The 20911-nt window shown below is 39.1% G+C and overlaps 1 protein-coding gene across 1 annotated transcript in view; it reads right to left on the bottom strand.

Moving 5' to 3' along the window:
- LOC102923502 (killer cell immunoglobulin-like receptor 3DL1) overlaps positions 1 to 20911 on the bottom strand; it is a 47579-nt gene that overhangs the window by 22162 nt on the left and 4506 nt on the right. The gene's annotated exons all lie outside the window — the stretch shown is intronic.

Raw genomic sequence — 20911 nt, 5'->3', positions numbered from 1 at the left:
TTTGTTTCTTCCTTTTCTCATGTGGTCTTGATTTACCACGGTCTCCTATTCCTTGTTCTCCCTCTATGTTCTTTATCCAGCTGGGATCTCCTGCTCTCTTTCCCTCACCCTTTGCCCTTCATTGTTCCCACTCATGTCCAGGTTGTTCATGTAGATCTCAGCCATTTCTCCATTATTGGGTGATCCTCATGTCTTTCTTTGGGTCCTGTTTTCCAGGTAGCCTCACTGGTGATGTGAGTAGCAGTCCAGTCATCCTTGTTCCACATCTAGTATCCTCCTATGAGTGAGTACATACCATATTTGTCTTTCTGAGTCTGGGTTACCTCACTCAGGATGATTTTTTTTAGATCCATCCATTTGCCTGCAAACCTCATGATGTCATTGTTTTTCTCTGCTGAGTAGTATTCCATTGTGTATATGTGCCACAATTTATTTATCCATTCTTCAGTTGAAGGGCATCTAGGTTGTTTCCAGGTTTTGGCTATTACAAACAATGCTGATATGAACATAGCAGAGCAAGTGTTCTTGTGGTATGATTGAGGATTTCTTGGGTATATGCCCAAGAGTGGTATAGCTGGATCTTGGGGGAGATTGATTCCCAAATTTCTAAGAAAGTGCCATATTGATTTCCAAAGTGGTTGTACAAGCTTGCATTTCCACCAGCAGTGGAGGAGAGTCCCCCTAGTTCCACTTCGTCTCCAGCATAAAGTGTCTTCAGTGATTTTTATCTTTGCCATTCTGACAGGCAAAAGGTGGTATCTCAGAGTTGTTTTGCTTTGCATTTCCCTGATGATTAGGGATGTTGAGCAATTCCTTAAATGTCTTTCAGCCATTTGAGTTTCCTCTGTCGAGAATTCTCTGTTTAGTTCTATAACCCATTTCTCATTTGGACAGTTGGTCGTTTTGATGTCTAATTTCTTGAGTTCCTTATATATTCTGGATATCAGTCCTCTATCAGATGTGGGGTTGGTGAAGATCTTTTCCCATTCTCTAGGCTGTCGCTTTGCCTTGTTGACTGTAACTTTTGCTCTACAAAAGCATCTCAGTTTCAAGAGGTCCCATTGATTGATTGTTTCTCTCAGTGTCTGTGCTATTGGTGTTATATTTAGGAAGTGATCTCCTATGCCAATGCATTCAAGACTACTTCCTACTTTCTCTTTTAGCAGGTTCAGAGTAGCTGGATTTATGTTAAGGTCCTTGATCCACTTGGACTTAAGTTTTGTACACGGTGACAGATATGGATCTATTTGCAGCCTTCTACATGTTGATATCCAGTTATGCCAGCACCATGTATTGAAGATGCTCTCTTTTTCCATTGTACACTTTTGGCTTCTTTGTCAAAAATTATATGTTCTTAGGTGTGTGGGTTAATGTCAGGTCTTCAATTCGATTCCATTGGTCCACATGTCAGGTTTTATGCCAATACCAAGCTGTTTTTATTACTGTAGCTCTATAGTAGAGCTTGAAGTCAGGGATTGCGATGCCTCCAGAGGTTGTTTTATTGTACAAGATTCTTTTGGCTATCCTGGGTTTTTTGTTTTTCTATATGAAGTTGAGTATTATTCTTTCCAGGTCTGTGAAGAATTGTGTTGGTATTTTGATGTGGATTGCATTGAATCTGTAGATTGCTTTTGATAAAATTGCCATTTTTACTATGTTGGTCCTGCCTATCCATGAGCATGGGAGATCTTTCCATTTTCTGAAATCTTCTTCAATTTCTTTTGTCAGGGACTTAAAGTTCTTGTCATATAGGTCCTTCACTTGCTTGGCTAGTGTTTCCCCAAGGTATTTTATGTCATTTGTGGCTATTGTAAAGGGTGATGTATCTCTAATTGCCTTCTCAGCTTCTTTGTCCATTGTATATAGGAGGGCTACTGATTTTTTTGAGTTGATCTCGTATCCTGCTATTTTGCTGAAGGTGTTTATAAGCTTTATGAGTTCCTGGGTGGAATCTTTGGGGTCACTCAAGTATACTATCATGTCATCTGCAAATAGGGAAAGCTTGACTTCTTCCTTTCCAATTTGTATCCCCTTAATCTCCTGATGTTGTCTTACTGCTCTTTCTAGAACTTCAAGTACTATATTGAATAAGTATGGGGAGAGTGGACAGCCTTGCCTCGTTCCTGATTTTAGTGGAATTGCTTTGTGTTTCTCTCCATTTATTTTGATGTTGGCTGTTGGCTTGCAGTAAATTGCCTTTATTATGTTTAGGTATGTTCCCTGTATTCCTGATCACTCCAAGACTTTTATCATGAAGGGGTGTTGGATTTTGTCAAATGCCTTTTCTGCATCTAGTGAGATGATCATGTGTTTTTTTTTCTTTGAGTTTGTTTATATGGTGTATTACATTGACAGACTTTCGTATGTTGAACCACCCTTGCATCCCTGGGATGAAGCCTACTTGATCATAGTGGATAATTGTTCTGATGTGTTCTTGGAGTTTGTTTGCCAGTATTTTACTGAGTATTTTTGCATTAAAGTTCATGAGGGAGATCGGTCTGTAGTTCTATTTCTTTGTTGTATCATTGTTTGGTTTAGGAATCAGGGTAATTGTAGCCTCATAGAAGGAGTTTGGTAATGTTCCTTCTGTTTCTATTATGTGGAACAATTTAGAGAGTATTGGTATTAACTCTTCTTTGAAGACCTGGTAGAATTCTGCGCTGAAACCAGCTGGTCCTGGCCTTTTTTTGGTTGGGAGACTTCTAATGACTGTTTCTATTTCCTTAGGGGTTATTGGACTATTTAAATAGTTTATCTGGTCTTGATTTAACTTAGGTATGTGGTACCTATCCAGAAAATTCTCCATTTCTTTTACATTTTCCAGTTTTGTGGAGTAGAGGTTTTTGAAATATGACCTGATAATTCTCTGGATTTCTCAATGTCTATTGTTATGTCCCCCTTTTCATTTCTGATTTTGTTGATTTGGATTCTCTCTCTCTGTCTTTTGGTTAGTTTGGATAATGGCTTGTCTATCTTGTTGATTTTCTCAAAGAACCAACTCTTTGTTTCATTATTTTTGTATTATTCTCTTAGTTTCTATTTTATTAATTTCACCTTTCACTTTGATAATTTCCTGGCGTCTATTCTTCCTGGGAGACTTTGCTGCTTCTTGTTCTAGAGCTTTCAGGTGTGCTGTTAAGTCACTAGTGTGAGATTTCTCCAACTTCTTTATGTGGGCATTTAGTGCTATGAATTTTTCTCTTAGCACTGCTTTCATAGCGTCCCATAAGTTTGGGTATGTGGTGTCTTCATTTTGGTTGATCTCTAGGAAGTCTTTAATTTCTTTCTTTATTTCTTCCTTAATCCATTGATGATTCAGTTGAGCATTATTCAATTTCCATGAGATTGTAGGTTTTCTGTAGTTTTTGTTGTTATTGAAATCTAACTTTAAATCATGGTGGTCTGATAGAACACAGGAGGTTATTCAATTGTTTGGTATCTGTTGAGATTTGCTTTGTGGCCAAGTATGTGGTCAATTTTAGAGAAAGTTCCATGGGGTGCTGAGAAGAAGGCATATTCTTTTTTGTTAGGATGGAATGTTCTGTAGATAACTATTAGGTCCAATTGGGTCATGACATCAGTTAAGTCCTTTATTTCTCTGTTAAGTTTTGATTTGGGAGATCTGTCCAGTGGTAAAAGTGGGGTGTTGAGATCTCCCACTATTAATGTGTGGGGTTTTATATGTGGTTTAAGCTTTAGTAATGTTTCTTTTACATATGTGGGTGCCCTTGTGTTTGGGGCATAAATGTTCAGAATTGAAACTTCATCTTGGTGGATCATTCCTGTGATGAGGATGTGATGCCCTTCTTGATCTCTTTTGATTGATTTTAGTTTGAAGTCTATTTCCTTGGATATCAGGATGGCTACACCCACTTGTTTCTTAAGACCATTTGATTGGAAAGTGTTTTCCCAGCCTTTTATTCTTAGGTAGTGTCTGTCTTTGAATTTGAGATGTGTTTCTTGTATGCAGCAGAAAGATGGGTCCTGCTTTCGTATCCATTCTGTAAGCCTATGTCTTTTTATAGGTGAATTAAGTCCATTGATATTAAGGGATATTAACAACCAGTGATTGTTCATCACTATTATTTTTGGTGGTAGTGTGTGTGTACTTCTCTTCTTTTGGGTTTACTGCTGTGGCTTTATCTATTGCCTGTGCTTTTGAGTGTGTATCTGACTTCCTTCTGTTAGAATTTTCCTTCTAGTGCTTTCTGTAAGGCTGGGTTTGTGGATAAGTATTGTTTAAATCTGGCTTTGTCTTAGAATGTCTTGTTTACTCTGTCGATGATGATTGAAAGTTTTGCTGGGTATATTACTCTGGGCTGACATCCATGGTCTCTTAGTGTCTGCATTACATCTGTCCAGGTCCTTCTGGCTTTCAAAGTCTCCACTGAGACATCAGATGTTATTCTGATGGGTTTGCCTTTATAGGTCATTTGGCCTTTTTCCTTTGCTGCTCTTAATATTCTTTCTTTATTCTGTACATTTAATTGTTTAATTATTATGTGTCGAGGGGACTTTTGGGGGGTCTAGTCTGTTTGGTGTTCTATAGGCTTCCTGTATCTTCATAGGCATTTCCTTCTATAAGTTGGGAAAGTTTTCTTCTATAATTTTGTTGAATATATTTTCTGTGCTTTTGAGTTGGTATTCTTCCCCTTCTTCTATATCTATAATTCATAGGTTTGGTCTTTTCATGATGTCCCAAATTTCTTGGACATTTTGGTTCAAGACTTTGTTGGCTTTAGTGTTTTCTTTGACTGATGAAACTATTTCTTCTACTGTATATTCTATGCCAGAGATCCTCTCTTCCATCTCTTGCATTCTGTTGGTTATATTTGCATCTGAAGTTTCTGATCCTTTACTCAGATTTTCTATTTCCATCATTCTCTCTGTGTCTTCTTCATTTTTTTCTATTTCCCTTTTCAGGTATTGGACTTTTTCCTTTATTTGTTTCATTGCTTTTTCATGATTTTCTTTCAGTACTTTATTGTTTTCTTCCAGGACTTTATTTTTTTCTTCCAGGACTTTATTGTTTTCTTCTTATTTGTTTGCCCTTTCCTCTAGTTGTTTATAGCATTCTTCCCATTTTTTTTGTCTTTTCCTCTACACAAGCCTCTACCTTCTTCATGATGTTATCCATAAGGCTGTTTTCTTCTGCTTCTTCCCATTTTTGATGTTCAGGTCTAGATGTTGGAGGTGGGCTAGGTTCTGGTTATGCTGTATTGCTCTTCATTTTGTTGTATGTACATCTGCCTTGACGTCTGCCCATCTCCTTGTGGTTCGTTCTTGGTCTTATCAGCGCACTTGGTTCAGACAGAGCTGACAGATTCAGGAAGTCTCTCTCTCTCTCATCCAGATGGGAGCTCTCTTGTCCAAATGGGAACTCCAGAGTAGGATGGAAGCTCTTATCTGGACAGGCAGTCTGGGTCAGGATGGGAGCTTTTGTCCAGACAGGAATTCTGGGGTAGGATGGGCACTCTTGTCCAGAAGGGAAGTCCGGTGCAGGATGTGAGCTCTTGTCCAGAAGGGAAGTCCAGGTCAGGATGTGAGCTCTTGTCCAGAAGGGAAGTCCAGGCCAGTATGGGAGCCCTCTTGTCCAGATGGGAAGTCCAGGGCAGGATGGGAGCTGGGGGCCAGTCTCTAAGTCTCAGGAAGTGGCTGGGCTCTCTGGCAGATGGCCGTGGGGGCAGGGTGTGGTGATTGCAGGGCCTGCTGGGGGGCTTGGAGAAGGGGATCCTTCCTGGTGGGGCTAGAAGGGGACCTGCCCGGTGGCCAGAACCTGGGGCCAAGTTGGGCAGGTCTTCCTCGGAGTGGCTGGTGCCCAGGGATTGGTTCTGTGTTGGGACGGATACTCACCTCTTGTCCATAAGGAAAGTTGGGGGCAGGATGGAAGCTGAGGGCCGGTATCTAAGTCTCAGTGTGTGGCTGGGGTCTCAGGCAGATGGGCATGGGGCAGGGCATGGAGATTGCAGGGGGTGCCAGGGGTCTTGGAGAAGGGTATCCTTCCAGGAGGTGCTATAAGTGGACCTGCCTGGTGGCCAGAACCTGGGCCAAGTTGGGCAGGTCTTCCCCGGATTGCCTGGTGCCCAGAGATGGGGTCTGGGTTGGGCCCGGATACTCACCTCTGGGGGGTTGTGTTCTTAAGATTACTTCCTGCTGTCTGGATATGACAACATCTTTAGGGAATCCTGTAAAGTAATTGGGTTAATTTTCAAGTCTTGGAAGAGCTAGCTGTATCATTTGTTGTCCAGTCTTTTCATAATTGGAAAAAGCAGACTTATTAGTCTGTGAAGCTGAATCGTTTCAGCTCATTACCCTGAAATTGTCCTGAGCAGTTTGCAGTCCAAAGACAAACTTTAGGTGATGTTTGTCAGCTTAGTGGCATTGTCAGATTCCTGCTGGAATCATTGCTGTGGAGCCCCATCCTCCTTTTGGAGACTTCACGCTTAAATATTAGGTCATATTTAAACTTTTTCAGGTAGTTCTCTCTTCTTCTTTGGAAGCTTATTTATCCAAAGTTCTTTAAATTCTTCAAGATGGTTCTTTTATTTTCCTGGAAAGACAAAATAAAACTCTGCCTCAACACTAACATGGGGAGTTCCCTTTTCCAAATTATAGCTGATCAAATGAAAAGCATTTGTTAGTCATGTAAATTAGTTTAGATTGAACGGTCATGCTGTTTGATAAACTATCATCTCTGCTAATTAAGAGGACTCTCTTGTTCAAATCTAATCTTTATCAGTTATTATTTATGGTTTTCCTTGAAATATTAATTTAATTTTGAAAGCTGCTCTATGATCAAGAGCAATGTGATTTTTTACAATTGGTATTAGGTTCTTTAATTGCTGTGAGAAGGAGTTTCCTCCATGATGATAGGAAATGACTGAACCCAATTTGACAGGGGGGACTGTAAGAGGCACCTCAAAGGATTTCTGAATGGTGAAGGGTTACCTTGGCTGTCCCTTGTTGATTTGCATTCATTGGTCCAGTGTCTGACTTTGCCACACCTTCTACATAGACCAGAAGGCAGGGGTCATCTGTTGAGATTGTTCTTAGAAAAAAAAAACTTTTTTGGTAGGAAAGTCCTGTTTTTAAGCTATTTTTAATTGACCTTTAAGCACCTAACATTTTTTTTCTTCTTATTTTTTTTAAACCCTTTTTTAAAATTTATTTTACAACACCATTCAGTTCAACATAATAGCCACAGATTCCCCTGTTCTCCCCCTCTCGCCCCCTTCCCCTCCCCCCAGCGCACCCCCCATTCCCACCTCCTCCAGATCAAGGTCTCCTCCGAGGACCGAGGTCGACCTGGTAGACTCAGTCCAGGCAGGTCCAGTCCCCCCTCCCAGACCGAGCCAAGCGTCCCTGCATAAGTCCCAGGATTCAAACAGCCAACTCATGCAATGAGCTCAGGACCCGGCACCAACACACAGCTGCCTCCCAAACAGATCAAGCCAAAAGACTGTCTCACCCATTCAGGGGGCCTGATCCAGTTGGGGGCCCCTCAGCCTTTGGTTCATAGATCCTGTTAAGCACCTAACATTTTAATTTTTCTTTAAACCTCTGGAAATTACCTTTGTATCTAAGTATCCTCATAGTTATGAGTGGTTATGAGATTCAATATTTACTGTATGTCAGATTCATCCCTCCAAGGGTTCTGATCTTGCCTTAAATGGCCTAATTTCCCTTTTGCATTATAAATTAACATTTCCAAAAACCAGAGATTCAACTATTTTATTGGGCCTTGTATAACTTTAGTAAGTGACTCACTTTTCTTTACTACTTCTTCAATTCTGTACCAAGCATTCAAAGCTGGTACAAGGCATAAAGGCATGGTGTGGTCATCATATAGAGATATCCTTTGTACATCAGCATAATATTCCTCTCTATGAAGTTGGTCTTGGGAGATTTCCATATCTCTAGCCCTACTTTGTTGTTCAATGGTCCTTATTCTTCCACCAGGTCCTCCATTGTAGTTGAGGACCAGGCTCCAATAGTGGTGTAACCAAATCTTTCCAGTCTTGAGGGATATAGTTCTATTAGAAGTTGACCATGAGTTTAACATCTGTTTCACATATGATGAATGCATGCCACATGACACTATCAGTTCGTTGAGTCTCCTGAAATCTAACATTTACACAGGAACCCATTCATCTGTTATACACCTTGGGGATAACTATCATTTAGCAGTTCCTGTGAGGTTACTGGATAAATTCAGGTTGGCTGTTTTTAAACCTTAGGCTGTTCCTCTCTAACCTTATATTCAATGCTCAGATTGGTTTTCCTTTAAATTCCTCTGCCTGAGTCTGAATATTTCTATGATCTGTTTTAATAAGTTTTTCTAAAACTTGTATCTTGGCACTCATATTAACCAACGTTTTAATGATAAAACAGGAATCTTCAAACAAATAGTATTTATAATTGATAATATGCAAATCCTCTCTATACTAATTACCCTCCAATTTAATTGCTCCATTTTCAAACTGTCCAGCATATTATCGTACAGATACCTAACTCCTTCTATTGTAATAGTGTTTCCATTTCTTTAATGTGCTAGAATCTCTCTCTTTCAATTAATTCTCCTTTTGAGAATTCCCTATTTTCTCACCAAATCTGCCAATGATGATGGTAAGACATGAGGCTGACTGCTTCTGTGTAGAACAGGAGAAGCCTGAGATGTTTTCAAGGTAGTTACCTAGTGTGGCAGCAGCCTGAGGAGGGTGTCCAGGAAAAGACCAAAACCCACACAGAGAGAAGAACCCAAAGAGCCAGCCATGTGCATGGAAGAATGTGCAAAAGTGTCTAACTCCTGCGGGTTTTGGAGTTTGCCTCAGACAAGCTGCAACAGAAAAATCCCACCTCACTCAGAGGCTTGAGAAAAAGCAAAAAACCTTAGCCTCCATGGTAGTGACAACTTTGGCTGTTTATAGCTCTGGCTTATCCTGGCAGCTGCAAAGTCACAGGCAATCAGCTTTTTTTGTGAATTGGTGCCCCACAAGTTGGACCCAGATGTATTCCAAATCCTAATGGGTGTTTACAATAAGACCTGAGGCCAGCTATCTGGGTAAATGCTGAAAGGTTAGAGGCAAAGGAACAAGCCACAGCCACCTCTTACCTCTCACCAAGTTCTCAGGCAAAAAAAGTGGGAACACCTGTCTCTGCCCTGCCTTATCACTTTCTGTTTCCTCCAAACCAGTGCTGGGATTAAAGGTGGGTGCCCATTGTCTGGACTCTGTGGTTAACTAGTGACTAGCTCTACACTCTGATCTTTAGACAAGCTTTATTTGGTAGAGTACAAATAAAATATTACCACTATTAGGGTTTTATGAAACTCTGGCCTCTCACACAAGGGTTCACACCCCTAAGTTAGACAGCATAATTAACATAGGTTCTAATCAGTCCTTTGAGTCAAATAATTTATAAGAATTATTGGATGTTTGCTAAGACTAAAAGTAAATGTAACAAAATATTCAGAACAATAGCTCTACAATTTCATTCACATAAGAACTAGTATAAGTAGAGCTTACAAATGGGAGATAAAATCCCTGCCAATTATTTTGGAAGCCAGAGAACAGTAATATTTGCTCATTCCCTTTCGGGAAGAATAAATGCAAAAGAATAAAAGGAGAGAGGAAGGAGAGGGACAGAGAGAGACAGAGAGAGTCAGAGACAGAGACAGAAAGAAATTGAGTAATAGGTGGAGAAGGAAGTGAGTTTTCTACTTGAGACATCTTGTCTACTCTCAGATAGGTGATGGTCCTAGTGGTCTTTGCAGCTGATCCAATTAGAGGATATCCACATCCATTCAGGGTTCACCCTCCAAAGCTATGTGAGTAGAATCAAATTATCTAGCTATACCTGTCTTGCTTATATCGTCAGGATACTCAAAATCCTTGAAAACTTAACTCTTGGTAGGTTGATGCAGGATTATGCCAAGTTGGAGGGCACTAAGGCCATCCCTGTTTCAAATCAACAGACTGACCGACCGACGGACAGACAGACATAATACTCACAAAAAAGTGTTACATCTCACAGTACCAGCATGAGAAACGTGTACTCTACCAAATTGAAAAATCTAAAGGAAATGAATGATTTTCTTGATAGGGACCACATACCAAAGTTAAATCAAGAACAGATAAACAACTTAAGAAAATAGAAGCAGTCATTAAAGGCTCCCAACTAAAATCAAAGCCCAGGGCCAGATGGTTTCATCACAGAATTCTCACAGAGCTTCAAATAAGAGCATATACCAATACATCTCTAATTTTTTCACAAAATAGAAATAGAGGGAATATTGCCAAATTCTTTTTATAAAGCTACAGCTACCCTGATATTCAAACCACTAAAAAATGCAACAAAAAGAGAATTACAGAACAATGTCCCCCATGAACATTGATGCAAAAACATTCAATTAAATACTGGAAAACTGAATCCTAGAGCACACAAAAATTCATCCACCATGACCGAGTTGGCTTCATCCCATAGATGCAGGAATGGATCAACATACAAAAATCTGTCAATGTAATCCACCATATGAACAAACTGAAAAAAAAAACAATTTTCATCTTATTAGATGCTGAAGAGGCCTTTGACAAAATTGAACACCCCTTCATGAAAAGGTCTTGTAGAGATCAGGGGTACAATGAACATGTTTAAAAATATAATAAAACCAATATAAACTAGTATAAAGCAGGCTAACAACCAACATCAAATCAAATGGAGAGAAACTCAAATCAATTTACTAAAATCAGGAAAAAAACAAGCCTGTCCACTTTATCTACATCTATTCGATATAGTACTCAAAGTTCTAGATAGAGCAATACAAGAAGAAAAGGAGAACAAGGGGATACTAATTGGAGAGGAGGAAGTTGACCTTTCACTATTTGCAGATGATATGATAGCATACATAAGTGACCACAATATTCTACCAGGGAACTCCTACAGCTGATAAACACCTTCAGTAGTGTGTTGGGATACAAGATTAACTAAAAAATTCAATAGCCCTCCTATATGCAAAGGAGAAATGTGGTGAAAAAGAAATCTAAGAAATATCACCCTTTACAATAGTCACAAATAGTATAAAATATCTTTGGGTAACTCTAACCAAACAAGTCCTGCATGAAAACAACTTTAAATATTTAAAGAGAAAAGTTGGAGAAGATATCAGAATGGAAAGCTCTCCCTGCCCATTGATAGGTAGGGTTAACATAGTAAAAACTGCAATCTTATCAAAAGCAATCTACAGATTCAGTGCAATCCCCTAAACCCAAACACAATTCTTCACATAACTTGAAAGAACAATACTCAATTTCATAGGGGAAAACAATACCCAAATTGCTAAAACAATTATTCTTAATAAAGTAACTTCCAGAAGCATCACCACTCCTGATTTCAAGCAATACTATAGAGCTCTAGTAAGAAAAACAGCTTGGTATTGGCATTAAAAGAGACATGTGAATCAATGGAATCAAATTGCAGACCCTGATCTAATTTCACACAACTATGAACATATGATTTTTGACAAAAAAGCGCCAAAATTAGACAATGGAAAAAAAGCATCTTCAACAAATGGTGCTGGCATAACTGGATGTCGACATGTAGAAGAATGCAAATCAAACCATAGAACTCACCCTGCACAAACTGAAGTCCAAGTGGATCAAAAACCTCAACATAAATCCAATAACACTGAACCTGATAGAAGAGAAAGTAGGAAGTAGCCTTGAACACATTGGCACAGGAAACCATTTCCTGAATTTAACACCAGTAGCATAGACATTGAGATCAATAATTAATAAATGGGACCTCCTGAAATGGAAAAGCTCTTGAAAGGCAAATGACATGGTCAATAAGATAAAATAGCAACCTAGAGATTGGGAAAAGATCTTCACCAACCCAACATCTGACAGAGGGCTGATCTCCAAAATGTATTTAAAAAACCCTCAGTCATTTAGGCATCAAAATATTAAATAATCTGATTAAAATGTGGGATCCAAATCTAAACTGAGAATTCTTAACAGTAAAATCTTAAATGGCCAAAAGAAATTTAAGGAATTGCTAAGCATCCTTAGTCATCAGGTAAATGCAAATCAAAATGACTCTGATATACCATCTTACAACTGTCAGAATGGCTAAGATAGAAAACACTGATGATAGATCATGTTGGAGAGAATGTAGAGTAAGAGGAACAGTGCTCCATTGTTGGTGGGAGTGCAAACTTGTACAGCCACTTTGAAAATCAATAAAGAAGTTTCTCAGAAAATTGGGAATCAATCTTCCTCAAGACCCAGTTATATCACTTTTGGGTATATACCTGAAGGATGCTCAAAGATACAACGAGGACACTTGGCCAACTACATTCATAGTAGCATTGTTCATAATAGCCAGAACCTGGAAACATCTTAGATTCCTCTCAACCAAAGAATGCATAAAGAAAATGTGGTACATTTGAAAACAATGAGGTCATGAAATTTGCAGGGAAATGGATGGAACTCCAAAAAAATCATTATGAGTGAGGTATCCCAGATCCAGAAAGATAAACCTGGTATATATACACTGATAAGTGAATACTAGGAGTAAAGTATAGGATAATCCACAGCCCCAAAGAGGCTAGATAACATGGAGGGCCCAAAGAGGGATGCATGGATATCCCAGGGAAGGTAAAATAAAAGAGATCTCCTGGGTAAACTGAAGGGAATGGAGGGCAGGAATTGAGAGATGGGAATTTGAAAAAGTGAGTTTGGTGGGCTGGTGCTGGAAGCGGGAAGGAGGTAGGACAGAGGGAGATTGTAATGAAAGAGATGTCATAATCGGGAGGCATTTTAGGGTTACATAGAAACCTGGCCCCAGAGAAACCCCCAGGAATTCACAAAGATAACCACTGCTAAGACTCTTAGCAGTAGTGGAGAGAGTGCCTGACCTGGCCATTACTGTTAATTGTCTTCAGAGATACTCTATCTAGTGACTGATGGAGGCAGATTTGTGATCTGCAGCCAATCACTGGACTGAGCTCCAGGAAATTTGCTGAAGAAAGGGAGGAGGAATTGTTGGAGCCAGAGGGACCATGACTGGGAAACCCACAGAGATAGCTGACCTGAGCTGGTGTGAAGTCATGGACTTTGGCCCACCAATTAGGGAACTTCCCTGGGAAAGACCTAGGCCCACTGCATATGTGTGATAGTTGTGTAGCTCCAGCTCTTTGTAAGGATCCTAGCAGTGAGATCAAATCCTGTCCCTGGTGCTTATCTGGAATTTGGGAATCTATTCCCCATGCTGGATTACCTTGCTGAGCCTTGATGAACAGGAAAGAGCTTGGTTCTGCCTCTACTTGATGTGCCATGTCTTGTTCAAACCAGTGGGAGGCTAGGCCATTTCTGAATGGATATGGAGGAGGAGTGGAAGTCAGGGCTAGATGGGAAGACAAGGGAGACTGGAAGGAGAGTAGAAGGGCAAACTGCAGTGAGTAGGAAAAAAATTTAAAAAGTTATACCAATAAAATAAAATAAAATAAAATAAAATAAATTAAAATGATGGGGCTTCTTATCTAATGAAGTGTATGGAGCAAATCCCACTTCTTTATATCTGCATTGAACAAACTAATATCTGAGTCATAAACACATTTATCTTTTGTTAAATCTATTAAATTTAAGAAAGTTTTAGAAAACATCACTTACTGTAACATGTACTTATTAATAGTAAATAAATGGATGGATTGACCATTGATTCCTTATTTGATTTGGGTTGTTGAAAACTACAAGTTATGGAAAACAAAGTCCAGATGAGTCACTAGTTGTTAGTATAGATTCACTCTTAATTTTAAGACCTGAATAAGTTTCAATATTTTGCCAAAAGTCCTTTGATAAAGGACTTCACTATAACAAAAATCAAGTACTGTGAATGTTTTCCCCACATCAATAATCATAGTTAGATCTTATGGTCCCCAAATGATAAATGTAAAACCCGAGTCTCAGAAAATTACCCAGGAGCATACACCTACAAATATCACACCCGGGAATCTAGCTTATATTCTCAAAACTTAGATAAGACTGGGTTGTACTGTTTTTGCTCTATCATGCTCACACTCTGCCATGTGCAGGAAGAAGTTTGTGTCCCACTAGTGAACTCCCTAAAAAACAATGGAGACTTACTAATTATGAAACCTCAGCAGATAGCTTAAGTTTGTTTCTAAATAGTTCTCATAGCTTAAATTTACCCATATTTTTAAATCTACATTCTTTTAAGTGGCTTAGTTTCCCTTATTTCTACTCACTATCCTGCTTTCTCTCTGTCTAGATGGTGACTGTGTCCTTCTTCCCAGTGTTCTCTCAGTCTGGTTCTCCTGCCTAACCTATTCCTGCCTAGCTATGAGACAGTTTGCTCTTTATTAAACCAGTGAGAGTAACTTATCTTCAGAGTGTACAAAAGATAATGTCACAGCAGTGATGCATAAGTTGGGATCATTTATCAACATTTCTTTATGCAATGGCACATTGGAAATTAAGTACTTACTAAGGCTAAGATGTCTGCTTCTAGGAGAGACATTAGTTGACTGACCCTCAAATCAGTGTAATATAGGACAAGAAGACAATCTGTTGAATAGCTCAGCTGTTCTTTTTCATTTAACAAACACATTTTGTCATATATCAAAACAAAGAAAATGCAAAAGAGAACCTATTTGGTAGTGTCCCAGTTATTTACTTATTTATTTTTGTCAGTTTGAAACAAGATATAGTCATTTGGGAAGTGGAACTATCAGTTGAGAAGATGCATCCACACAAATTGCCTGGAGGCAATCTGTTGGGAATTTTCTTGTTACAAGGTTGATGTGGGAAGGCCTAGACCTCTATGGGTAGTTCTACTTCTTGACAGGTCATCATCAATTGCAGAATAATGCAGGCTGACCAAGCCATGAAGAACATTCAAGTATGTGGTGAATCTTCATTGCATCTGTTTCATTTCATTCATCCATGTTCCTGCCTTGGCTTCCCTCAATGGATTGTGACCTGGCATATTTAAGATATGTGAGCCAAAGAAACCCTTTACCTCAATTAGCTTTTGATCATGGGCTTTTATCACAGCAACAAAATTGAATTTAAGAATTTTAGTGTGTACAAAGGTTTTGTGAATGTTTCTGGTAAAACGAGAGTATACATCTCTTGATTCTAGCAGATAGGGCACCCATGACAGATCCAATAAATGAACCAGACAGATCTATTTTATTGAACTAAGAAGGTATTGTGATATTGTGATTACTTACAGGATCATAGCGTTATGGAAGTGGGCTCATTCAGAGATTCACCTCTCTGATCATTAATAAATTTCAAGAAAGCAAAGGTTTTTATTCACATACTGATACCAGATATATACCTGAGACTTGGGGTTCCCAAAGGCAGCCCCAAGACACCTCAATCAGGGGATTTTAAAGGCAGAGTACCTAACATTACACTCTATCTTCAGGCAAACAGAAGGTCATCTGGTACCCAGCAAGCTTTAATTTACAGAAACATGCAAAGAAATTTTGTTAAAGTTGTGCAAGATTAGGCAATTACAAAAATGAACCCTTAGCAGGCTTTAACATTTCAAGTCTAATATCATATTATAGTTTGATTTCTCTCCAAAGGAAAAGTGAGAACCATAGCATTTTAAGTGTAGGAAATCCACATTAAGATCCATATCAGAATAATGACAAATGGTGCCAAAGTTAGAGACCTCTATCCTATGATTAGAGCAATTATTTCACTACGTCTATTAATTTTTGCTTCCAAAAGAGCTGTGGTCTTTAGAGAAGAATTCCTGATATCTTTCTTTGAGAACTCATAGGGTACCAACAACCTTTGATCTCAGCTCGTCATTTCATAACTCCCATGCACACCCTGATACATGTGGAGTCTTCCTTGGGCTGTGAGGAACTGGTCCTGATAAATTGCTGTTTGAAGATCCACTGATCAAATTCTGTGCATGTCACTTTCTGCGTTTATTTTCCTTCAGGGTCCTAAAAAGAGGCAAATGTTGAGTGCTTTTATATGAACATATTCTTGTGCAGTATGAGGGGATGTAGGACTCAACCTTCATGGGAAAGTGTGAGTTCATGAGGACCTATCCCTTCCAAATTCTTTTCATTTCATACCCTTGGTCATTGATATTGCATTTTTAGAGCATAGGAGTAACTAATTACATCTAAGAAAGTACTTTTGCATGCTCATTTCAAGTACCAATTTATTAATGAGAGATATGGTAAAAACCCAAGGTTTCTCTTCTCCCATACATGAGAACCAGATGTTCTGTATCTCTATGTTCCAGCCCGATCTCTTTCTTCCTCTATGCTCCTAGTTTTCTCTTTAGTGCTCTCTCTTTCATAAAACCTTCTTCTAGATATTAGTTTGCTTTGAATGTGAATATACAGTGAAGAATTAGTCACTGCTCTGAGAACTGAGGGAAAGAACAAGGGCTCAGCTGTTCTCTCTGCAAAGACCCACATCAGTGTCCCTGTACTAGCCCAAGTAAATGAAGATCACACACCTGTATTCCTCCAGGTTCAGTTTCTCATGTTACTCAGATGACACTCACTTCCTTCTTCATATACATTCCTTTTTGCATGGCACCAAGAATGGATGAGAAAAATGAGCAAGAAAACCATCACGTAGAATGACAGTCTAATCAGAATATACAGGAGCCCATGATTATCTGATGGAACATATGAATGCAATAAATATGATGACAATCATAAGATCCCTGTAATAGATTGCCTAACATTTATTTATAGATGGATAACTAATATATTATTAATCTTTAGGACAAGATTCTTGATGAAGACGCTACTATTCTCATTCTGCTAAATGCACACAGTATTAAACTGGCTCCTATGACTTCGCTTTGGATCCCTATTTTAATGCATCCCTCAAACCTCAGCAGGGAAGTTTATATTTGCAATATATGGTGATCAATACAGGTACCCACAATAGCCAAAGTGCAGTGTAACATGAATCTTAAATAATCTTATTAATAAAAACAAACCTGGAGCCAGGTATTGGGGTGAACGCTGGAAGATCAAAGAAGCAGAATAAGCCACAGCTTCCTCACCTCGCCAGTTCCTCAGCTGATCCTGTTTCCTCAGACTGGAAGCTTCTGTGTCCTCATCCAAATGGATCTCAGCTGAACTGTTGCTCAAAGCCTACAAGCTTAACCAGCCTAGTTCCTGGTCCTCATGCATTATATACCTTTCTGCTTTCAATCACTTCCTGGGATTTAAAGCTCTTGTTAACACTCCTGGGTGTTTCCAGTGTGGCCTTGAACTCTCAGAAATCCAGTCACATCTCTGCCTCCAGAATGCTAGGATTAAAGGTGTAAGTGTCACCATTTTCTGGTCCCTGTATCTAGTGGCTATTCTGTTCTCTGACCCCAGATGAGTTTATTAGGGTCCACAATGTTTTGGGGAACACAAATTCTCCACACTACAGAGCATAAAAGACTATGGAACGCTTGGCTCTAAATATGACATTTACATGACATCTAATTCTACAATGTCTCAGTCTTAGTTGTGGAAATGATGGATCAAAGGTTTATGATAATTAAAAAGAAATAGTATCTACTGGGCACAAGAAGAAAGTTGCATAGATGAATTCAAATGCAGATGTGACAGCATGCACAAGAACAGTACATGTGCATGCTAGACAAAATCCTAGCATCCATTGAGGCCACATTCATGAAGTCCCACCATTAGTCAAGGGGCTATAAGCAAATGATAGCTGTTGGGAGAGTCAGTTTCAAAAGAGTTGTGACAAGTAATTTGACCATGCTCCAGTGAGAGGCTACACATTCTCGAATATATGTGCATCACAAATTGAACTTCATGGACAAAAGAGATAAAACCTGGTTTAGGTAGGTCCAGGAGGATTTGAGTAAGGGGGTGTATATGATTAAAGCCCATTGGTTGAAATTGTCAAAAAATAATGCAAATCAAGTATTAAGAAATATTGATCTAGATGGCAAATGTCCTATGACTATGTGTTCTGCATTTTCTAAAATGTAATTCTAAGAATTAATATAACATGTACTGTATATGGTATGAATGGAAGTAAGGAGGAACATTCCAGAATAACCTGGGCTCTGTTTCTGCCTACACTACAAATGCCATATAGTTTAGCTGTATGTTCCTATGGCTTCAGTGTATAAAATCCAGGATGGGCTGTCTTTCATCTTCCATGAAGCACTGTGCAGAAGGAAAGTATTGATACAATGCCATTGTCATTTTACAAAATTCCTTGACCGATAGACTCTAATAACTAGAAACATCAATTTGTATCTCTTATACCTTACTTGTAAGTAATTCTATTTCATGTGACTTGTGCCTAAGTTTTCAATCTCATCACCCCTATGGCACTGGCAGAAAAATGGCAGGACACATTGTAAAGGTCCTGTGTTAAGTGTCTTAATCTGAGATTCATATCAGTGTTCATTGAATCTCCCGTGGAACTAGTATATCTACAACACCACTGAACCAACATTAACTTCTTCCAAAGGAAAAAAGTGAAGTCAAGGCCATTCCATCACAGATATTATTTCTAAAGTTAGTAATGTTCCCCTTGCTTCCTACCTTTACCAGGCCAGATCATCCCTCTTCTGAACTATAGAGAGGAATTATAACTTCACTGTTATTTAGAAGGGAGTCAAATTTCCCCTTCTCTTTACTTACAGGGGACTCAAGTCAAGACATAAGGGATTGAGAGTCCCCATGGATCCCATGGTGCCAGTGAATAATTTCTGATTTTGCTGAGTTTGAGAGTCAGAGAAGAGAAGTGACTGGGCAAACTTTACAGAGCTGTGAGGCAGCTGACAGAGCACATGACCCCAAGAGGTTTGTTTAACTACAGTTTTACATAAAAAAAGAGGAATAATTTATTCACTAGTTTTGGAGTCTCATTCTGTGCAGGAAGAACAATTTCTGGATGAGTTTACCATGTAATGGGAAGAGGAGGGGGGGTTGTCAATGATGCTGTCTGTCTTCCTCCTATGTAAAGTCCTTTCAGGTTGGTCAGTGACCAGCATCCACTTTGTCCTTAGTTCTGAGTGTCAGTGTCATAGGAGGCCTTCATATGGTTTGCTTAGAGGCTGGCACTCTGTCCTTGGATTTCAAGTTGTGATGAGACAATAGGAATACTGTGGAGAGATCTATGTGATTGAGATATCAGGAGGGCTGCTCCATCTCTGCTCTACCCAACTGATCTCAACCTCATCCATTATGAGTCTTTCCTGACCACTTTCTATATCTGTATATACATACGATGTCCTGGTGTGTCTGGCCAAGCAAGGTCAGAACTATTTGGGATGCTCCCATTAAACTTCATCTGTTTTTATTTAAAAAGTTTTTAATTGATATAAAATTATATCCCTTCTCTCTCCCTTGCATCTTTCTAGCACTTCCCAGGTATCCTTACTCCAATTTTCCCATATAACCCACCATTCTTAAGTTGATATTCTCTTTTTCTTTGATTATTATATTTGTTTCTGTTGTATGTGTCTATATATTGATATATTGTAGTGATATATATCACTACACACACACACACACACACACACACATATATATATATATGCTCAGTATAGTATTTTAATACACACCACATATGTGTATCTATAAATCTGGAATAAACACACATATGTACAAATATACATATACATGAACAATTATAGGCAAGTGTCTCTGGACACAGTAGGGCAGACACATATATGAACTGCACAAGAGGTTTTGACTGCATTTCCATGACCAGTGCAGGCTCAAGTTAGAGAAAATCTTAGCATGGGGACTGGAGATGAACATGAAGTCCCACCCCTAGCCAAGGTAGTATAGACAATTGGTAATTATTCAGAGAAGAGTCAGTGTTAGGAATGTTGTTACTAGTAAATTGACTATGGCAGAATGCACAGATCCAAGGATATATTTACATTTTGCTATTGGCAGAAACCTGCAGGACCCTATATGTAAATCATGTGTTCAGTTTCTCCATCTGAGATTGTCACCAGTGCTCAGCTAAGCTGCTTTGCAACTTCTACTTCTACAACACCTTGAACTAGACATTGAATTCTCTTGTAGAGAAAAATGGAAGTCAAGGCTATTTTGTCAGAAGTAGTATTTTTATATAAAATCCTCCCTTCTGCTCACTTGTTTCCTTCTTCAGGCCCCATCACCTCCTCTCCAGGAGGAACAGAGCTAGAAAGAGAACTTCATTGATCCTGAGAAGGGAGTAAAATTTACTCTCCTTTTCACTCACCAAGGTCTCAGGTATAGAAATTAGAGATGAATAGTCATTAAATTTCCCATACTGCTCTAAATAACATCTAATGTTGAAGAGTTCAAGAATCAGAGAGGGGAGATGATGATGATAAGAATACAGAGCAAGATGGAGTTGAAATAGAAATAAACTAAAGAGCTTTGGGTCTCTTAGCTTCCACAATAGAAGAGGAATCAATTACTCACCCTTTGTGGAGTCTACTTCTGTGCATGAAGTGCAATTTCTTGTTGAGTTAACTAGAGAAGGGGACAGGAGAGGGAGAAAGTTCATCAGAGGCTGTCTTCCTTCCCCTTAAGGAATGTTTTTAATTTGGACAATGACCACCACCCACTCCACCTCTTAGTGCTGAGCCTGTAGAGTTATAGGATGACATTTAGTGGATTGCTTCTAGGTGTTGGCTCTCTCATCTGATTTCAAGTTTTGAATGATTCATAGGACTGCTGTGGGAAGATCTATGTGAGCAAGAAGTCGGGAGGGCTGCTCCATCTCTGCTCTGCCCAAACTGATATGAACCTCATCCCTAATATGTCTGTCCTGACACATTACAATATCTACCTCTATTCATAGATATCCCAGTATGGATGCATATAAGTCGTATAAGACGTGTTCAGGCAGATGTCTGTCTGTTA

This window comes from Peromyscus maniculatus, chromosome 1 (assembly GCF_049852395.1).
Source record: "Peromyscus maniculatus bairdii isolate BWxNUB_F1_BW_parent chromosome 1, HU_Pman_BW_mat_3.1, whole genome shotgun sequence".
Classification (NCBI taxonomy): domain Eukaryota; kingdom Metazoa; phylum Chordata; class Mammalia; order Rodentia; family Cricetidae; genus Peromyscus; species Peromyscus maniculatus.
Note: the sequence above shows the minus strand (reverse complement) of the source record. Positions and strands in the feature narration are given on the sequence as shown.